Source organism: Triticum dicoccoides, chromosome 3B (assembly GCF_002162155.2).
Source record: "Triticum dicoccoides isolate Atlit2015 ecotype Zavitan chromosome 3B, WEW_v2.0, whole genome shotgun sequence".
In the NCBI taxonomy this organism is placed as follows: Eukaryota; Viridiplantae; Streptophyta; class Magnoliopsida; order Poales; family Poaceae; genus Triticum; species Triticum dicoccoides.
The window spans coordinates 36,611,823-36,619,413 of NC_041385.1; the positions used below are offsets into that span (position 1 = coordinate 36,611,823).

Consider the following 7,591-nt stretch of genomic DNA (forward strand, 5'->3'; position numbering starts at 1 on the left):
ACATGAACCTCGAAAATATGTGCTACCCGCTGAAAGAGAAAAGAGATAAAGATATAAGTTATATTCACACTCTTATAGAAAATATTGCGTGACATTCGATTTCATCATCCGATTCCTCCAAAACTTGGAGGAGAAAAATTATACCCTATGATGTTCATGAAATACAATTTCCGAACGCAATCCCTCATTTCTTATTCAAAAGTCTCTTACTCCGTACAGGGCCTTGAGTTTTGGTATTCCTAACAACCTGCTTTTTCAAGTAGTGTTTTTACAAGACAAAGTCATCTAATTATTTTAGATGCTAGACCGTGCTGCAGCACGGGCTGATGACTAGTGTATTTAACTAGTAGCGCTTAGAAAGCTGCTACCAACGCAGTGGAATGTCTTCTGCACCCGTCCTATGTGTTCGGGTCGCGAGTTCTACCTGGCCGAGGGCATAATTTTTCACGTTTGTGGATTCACCGATCATCAAATAGACAGACATGGTAAGCATAATATCTCCTCGTGTTGGAGTATACAAACATGGCACGTACATAGATACACACCGAGTGCCTCAACACTTCTCCATACCAACTTTCATGCACATACTTCCTCAAAAAAAATTACATACTAGTTTTGTCTCGACCACGCCCCAAATGTTTCATCAAACATGGATTGCTTACCACATGTGCCATGTGGTAGCCCTTAAACTTTCAGCTACCAACTTTTATTACATTACGTTTTTCATTAGATAGTAACGCACCACACATCTCACTTATTTATTTATTTATTATAGCACGCCAATTTATACCAGACGGTCACCATCACACCATTTGCAACACGAACTTATGGATAGACCTCGATGACACCTCGAGCTCCAAGCTTCTTGACAATTTTGTAGTCACTAAACCCTGCCTTCATAAAGATGGAACTCCAGTCATTTTTATCACGTTGTCGTCCCCTGGTACATACCATCATCACCATATCCATCAGCATTTTGGTTTCGAACATTGGTCCTGAAGAAGAGTCAACCACAATGTCCATGATAATAACTTTTCCTCCCACTTCTCGAGAAGGAATGGCCTTCTTGCATCGAGTTAGGATATTGATGCAGTTCTCGTCACTCCAGAAGTGTAGAACAAGTTGGCATGGACAAATATCTTTACAGTCAAACAATGTATTTTCAAGGACAAATAGTCTATGAACTCGGTGCAATTATGCATAAGCATTTGTATTTAGTTTGATTTATATAATAATGAGACCTAAAAATGTGCCCGCTAGTGACGCAAGATCACAATATCTATCCGGCACAGGATGCAGGCAAAAAAATGATGAAAAAACTAACGCCCACACGTGTGGCATCTTGCACATCACCCACGCGCCTCCATCACCACTCATTTTGCCACGTATGTACAGATGACATCAGTAGGAATCATTTTTTGGTTTTTCGCTTAAAAATGTTTTATCTCCTAATTAAAAACTCAAATTAAAAATCCGTTTTCTCCGTTTTCACCATTAAATCCGTCTCGACGAGATCTTCAAAACTAGACCCCATGTTGATATGTTTCGACGATTTTTTTGCCCAAAAGTTGCCATGATGTTTCCACTGTAGTTGTCATAGTGCTTAAACTAAAGTTTTCATGTGGCAATTTTAGTTTGTAGAGCATGTCAATTTTAGTTTTTTGATGATGGCAATTCCAGTACTTTGTCCATGAAAATTATTTTTTATATGAACCATGGCAATTTTAAGTGCATGTATTGTGGCAATTTTAGTTTATGGTTCATGGCGTGTCTAGTTTCTTAATTCCCCGTTTTATAATATATCAAAATTTACTTTTAAATATAGAAGAAAATAGCTGAAACATATCATGGCAACTTCCGTGTAAACATCATGGCAATTCATGTGCAATAGACATGGCAACTTTTAACCCGAAAAAAAAATTCGTCGAAATATATTGATATGAGATCTAGTTTCGAAGATCTTGTCGCGAGGGATTTAATGGTGAAAACAGATCTTCAATCGGATTTTTCATTTAAGAGATAAAACATTTTAAAAACTAAAAATTCAAAAAGATTTCCACATGCATGCACGCGGTGACATGGCGCAGTCTGTGTGTTATAAGGCGTGGGGGCGGGTTTGGCTCACACCACACGTGTGGGCGTTTGCGTTGTCTAAAAATGAAACATGGTAGAGAGATACTGGTTTGTACCTTGAGCATTACAGCTTGAGCAGGTGGGATGGAATGGAACATGTCACCAGCAATATAGTTACGGCAATGATAAATCCTGAACGTTAGGATTTTAAGCATGGCAACCGGAACATTTTTTTTGGCAACTTTAGTACACATGAGGTTGGCAAACATTGCAATTTTCTGACAAAAAACGAACTGGGACAAAGTTGCCATGTCTTAACAACTAAAGTTGCCACCTCGCCTCAACTAAAATGTAAAAACGTCAGGATGAAATGCTTAAAATCCGAACATTCGGATTTTATCGGGATCATATAGTTAACGAGGCCATCGCTTGGAGCTTTATTTATCACCCTTGTAAGGTCCAACACTTGCACTTTATGTGAGGGAAGGCCTTAACAATGGCCCTAGCTGTCCTTCCGTCACCACCACAACAGTCGTGAGCGACTGCAAGCCATTGAATAAGCCATGGCATTCCCGCAATATTGTACCGATTCCCATATGGTCATGGGCAGCTAAAGCTTCATTGAATAACTTGTCACTCTCTGGGTCGAGGACGGCCATACTCTCCTCGAAGAGTGTCGCGCCATGCACGTCCTCGAAAGGTGACGACACGGGTTGTGCGATATCCTTTTTGAACCAGTCGGCTAACCCAATAGCCGCCTCCATGTGATACCGTGAGGTCAAGTAGAGCACAAGAGCTGTCTGGCTAGCATCTCCATCAATGAGTATACCATCCACAAGAAGGTAGGAAAGCGGGACGAGGCTGTAGATCCCAGCCTCGTTTGCTGCCAGCACCCCCATCGTGTACAGCAGCCGCAAGAGGCGACTGAGGAACGACACCTTTGATGACGGGAGGGACAGCGCGGTGACCAGGTCAGGCAATGACGCAGCACCGCCGAGGTGGTGGATCGTGGTAGGGAGGCCGAGCTGGATGGCGCACCTGAGCGCCATTGGTGTGAGGTAGCTCAGGCTGTAGTGCCAAAGGTTAGCCTGCGTGTGACGCCCCCGATTTGACCGTACACTAATCATACACGCAAACATGTACGATCAAGATCAGGGACTCACGGGAAGATATCACAACACAACTCTAAAAGCAAATAAGTCATACAAGCATCATATTACAAGCCAGGAGCCTCGAGGCTTGAATACAAGTCCTCGAGCATAAGCGAGTCAGTGGAAGCAACAATATCTAAGTACAAACATAAGTTAAACAAGGTGCCATAAGATGGCTAGCACAAACTGGGATACAGATCGAAAGAGGCGCAAGCCTCCTGCCTGGGATCCTCCTAACTACTCCTGGTCGTCCACGGCCTGGACGTAGTAGTAGGGACCTCCAGTGTAGTTGGAGTCGTCGTCGGTGGCGTCTGGCTCCTGGGCTCCAACATCTGGTTGTGACGTCCGAGAAGAATGAAAAAGGGAGAAAAGAGGGAGCGAAGCAATCATGAGTACTCATCCAAAGTACTCGCAAGCAAGGATAAACACTACATATGAATTGGTATCAATGAAATGGATAGTATCTGTGGACTGAACTGCAGAATGTTAGAATAAGAGGGGGGTAGGTAGTCCTATCGAAGACTATGCTTCTGGCAGCCTCCATCTTGAAGCATGTAGAAGAGAGTAGCTGGTAAGCTCACCAAGTAACATCGCATAGCATAATCCTACCCGGCGATCCTCCCCTCGTCGCCCTGTGTGAAAGCGATCACCGGGTTATCTCTGGAACTTGTAAGAGGTGTGTTTTATTAAGTATACAGTTCTTGTTCTCGTAAGGTCAGAATAGAACTCCGGGTCGTCCTTTTACCAAGGAACACGACTATTCGAATAGATAAACTTCCCTACAGGGGTGCACCATATAACCCAACACACTCGATTCCTCTGGTCGGACTCACTTTCCTAGGTCATGCCCGGCCTCGGAAGATCAACACGTCGCAGCCCAACCTAGGCACAACAGATCGGTCAGCACGCTGGTCTAAAACCTATGCACGCAGGGGTCTGGGCCCATCGCCCATTGCACACCTGCACATTGCGTACGCGGCCGGTAAGCAGAACTAGCCTCCCTAATACAAGAGCAGGCGTTCCAGTCCAATCCAGGGCGCGCCGCTTAGTCGTTAACATCAAGAAGGCTTCGGGTGATACCACGACGTTGAGTGCCCATAACTATTCCCGTGTAGTTGGTTAGTGCATATAGCCTAGTGGCCAGACTCAGATCAAATATCCATATCTCGTTAAGCATGTTATTTGAAGAATCCGCTGACGCCGACCAGGGACCAGGCCCACCTGTCTCCTAGGTGGTCGCAACCTGCCCTGTCGCTCCGCCACAAAGTAACCATCAGGGGGCTGTCGGGAACCCAGGCCCAACACTACCTAGGTGGAACCACCTACCCCTTCAGCCCCCATCTCCCAACAGTAACATCAGTATGTAATAGTATATAGTATAAAACCGTGATCACCTCCCGAAGTGATCACGGCCCAGTAGTATAGCATGGCAGACGAACAAGAGTGTAGGGCCACTGATGTAATACTAGCAACCTATACTAAGCATTACGATAGCAGGTAAAGGTATCAACAATTGTAGGAACAATGACAGGCTATGCAACAGAATAGGAGCTAACGAATCAACAATAGTAGCAAACCTAATGCAAGAATAAGAGAGAAGAGAGTGGGCGATATCTGGTTGATCAAAGGGGGATTGCTTGCCTGGTTGTTCTGGCAAGAAGGAGGGGTCGTCAACACCATAGACGAACTGGGGGTCACCGGCAGTCTCGGGGTCTACCGGAAAGAAGTAACGGAGGGGGAACACAGTAAATAACAGAGCAATCAAAGCATCACAAAGTGTAACATGGCAATATGTGGTGCTAGAGGTGACCTAACGCAGTAGTAGGTGGTACCGGCGAAGTGGGGAAACATCCGGGAAAGTATTCCCGGTGTTTCACGTTTTTGAACAAACGCACCAAAGGGGGATGGTTGCAGGTTCGCTATGCTAGGGACATGTGGCGAATGAACGGACTGCTTATTTGGATTTGTCACGTCGTTCTAAGCAACTTTCATGTACAAAGTATTTTCATCTGAGTTACAAACTATTTTATATGATTTTTCAAACTTCTAAATCTTTTTTGAATTTTTTGGAATTATTTTAATTTGAAATATATATTAAACTTAATTGCTACGAATACACAGAGAGTGTACCCAGGGGATACACACGTGTCTGACAGTGGGGCCAGTTGACTGAGTCAACTACCCAGTCAGCAGAGGCTTACTGGTGGGCCTAGCTGCTGACTGGTCGGCCTTATCCACTGGAATAGTGGTTGGGTCCCACCTGTCATTCACACAGACTAATTAATAGAGATAAATTTAACTGTGGAGTAATTAAAGGGAGGATCACATATGTTAGTGGCACATTAGGTAGTTTAATTAGTATTTAGTTAAACCAAATGTTAATTAGGGCAGTGGGGCCCGATGGTCAGTCACACCGGGTTAACTAATTAGGGGCATTGGCAACTAACCCGGCCGACATGCCAGCGTCGCCGGAGTTGCGCCGCCGGCAACCTAACCAGCGGCAGATATGCACGGGTCTCGCCGAAAATCGTGCATAGGGCACGGATCGAAGCGAGGCTGGGCCCGTTCGAACGGCCAGACGACGACGCGTCGACTAGTGCCGGTGGCGTCGTCGGAGTTGGCCGGAGCTGCCCGGAACGGCGATGATGAGCGGCGGTGGCGTTCGGGGGGTAGCGACGGCGCTACAGGGCACGAGGTGAGGCGTGCGAGGGTGCGTCGTGCTCTTGGGAGCACCAGGAGCACGGTGCTGGGGTCGAGCGAGGCCCACGATGACCGTGGCCACGTCGGCGAGTCGAGTAGCGGCGACACGAGCATCGTAATGGCAACGGCGAGCTAAGGCACAGATTCACAACGTAGACAGGGGGTTGTCGGGGTGGAGCTCACCACGGAGAGGGAGCGCTGATCAGTGGGCTCGGGGAAGCGCCAGAGTTGACGAATCGTGCGGTGAGTTCTGATGGGGCAGAGGTTGAAGATGGCGTCTTGGAGCTCGATGCGGAGAGACTGAGCTCCAACGGGTGGCCTCAGGCGATGTAGGAGATGACGACGGTTCTTCTGAACGCAGTTTCGGGTGTCGAGATCGCCGGTGGCTACGCGAGCGAGTAGGCTATGGCAACGGTTGCGCTCGGGGGAGAGGGGAAAGAGAGGAGCAGCGCGAGGGAGAGGGGAACTAGGGGCACTAGGGTTAGGGTTTAGGTCGAGGCGACCTAGAAGGTGACGGGGGAGCAGCGGATGGCCGACGCGTGCGGCATCCCGCGCCATGGACGACGCACAGGCGTCCAGCGCATCGGGGAACAGGAGGGGGTAAGACGACGAGCGGGGGAGGCAGGCTGGGCCGGCTGGGCTGCACTGGCACTGTGCAGGCCTAAGTGCAAAGTGGCCTCTGGCCATTTCACTTTTCTGCCTTTCTTTTTATTACTAATCTTCTTTTCATTTATGAATTCTGGTTTGTAATTCCTTTAGTCACTAGTTGGCTTTTTTGAAAATATGTAACTACTCCCATAAATAACATTACATTATATAGCACAGCCACAAAAAGTTTGGCACTTAAATAAAAAGGTTTGGATTTTTTATAATTTAAAAAGCATCTAAGTTATTGTTTTAGCCACTGACTTAATTATTTTGGGGCACTTACACACTTTATAAAATGTTGGTTTATCCACCATAATTAATTAGGAATTATTTGCCACATGATGAACATTTTAGTTTTGACTTTTGAAAACTTTTAAAGTTTGACTTGATTTTAAAATCGAATTTGAACAGGGTTTGAATCAACGCGAATTTATCAACAGTAATTGTGGTGATGTGGCGTCATTAGTAGAGGGTTACCATAGCTTAATTATCCGTGCGTCACAATTCTCCTCCAGTACAAGAAATCTCGTCCTGAGATTTAAGAGGGGAAGTAAGGGGGAAAGTTGTGGTCATGTAATTCTAACGGATCCTTTTGTTCCTGGTTGCTCTTCTCGAAGTCGTCGATCCATTACAATGTCATATTCATTTCTCTACTTCAGATCATCATGAAGAAGTTGGCATCCTTTTGCCGAGAACTCCATTGTACTTATGAAAAGGACAAGGGGTAACTTCGGAAGAACGGACCTCTACAAGGTTGATTATCTGGTAGATAGTTCAGGGAATGTGGCGGAAAGTAACTCTTGAATTGAACTTAAGAAAAACATCGAGAGGAAAGTAAGAAGGTACAATAAGAAGTTTCAAGTGGATAGTCAATCATTCGATGTCTAAAACAGGATGTGAAAGGGGTTCAGAGCAAAAAGAACAGATATTATGTCTGGTACCGAAACATAGCATCTGATGAAAGGTAGCTCGCGAAATTACATACGAGGTAAAGTTCAAAGGATAAACTTTTGGAAACA

General features: G+C 45.7%; 1 pseudogene; it reads right to left on the minus strand.

Moving 5' to 3' along the window:
- Positions 1-825: 825 nt before the first annotated feature.
- Positions 826-6,038, minus strand: LOC119279195 (annotated as a pseudogene).
- Positions 6,039-7,591: the final 1,553 nt, after the last annotated feature.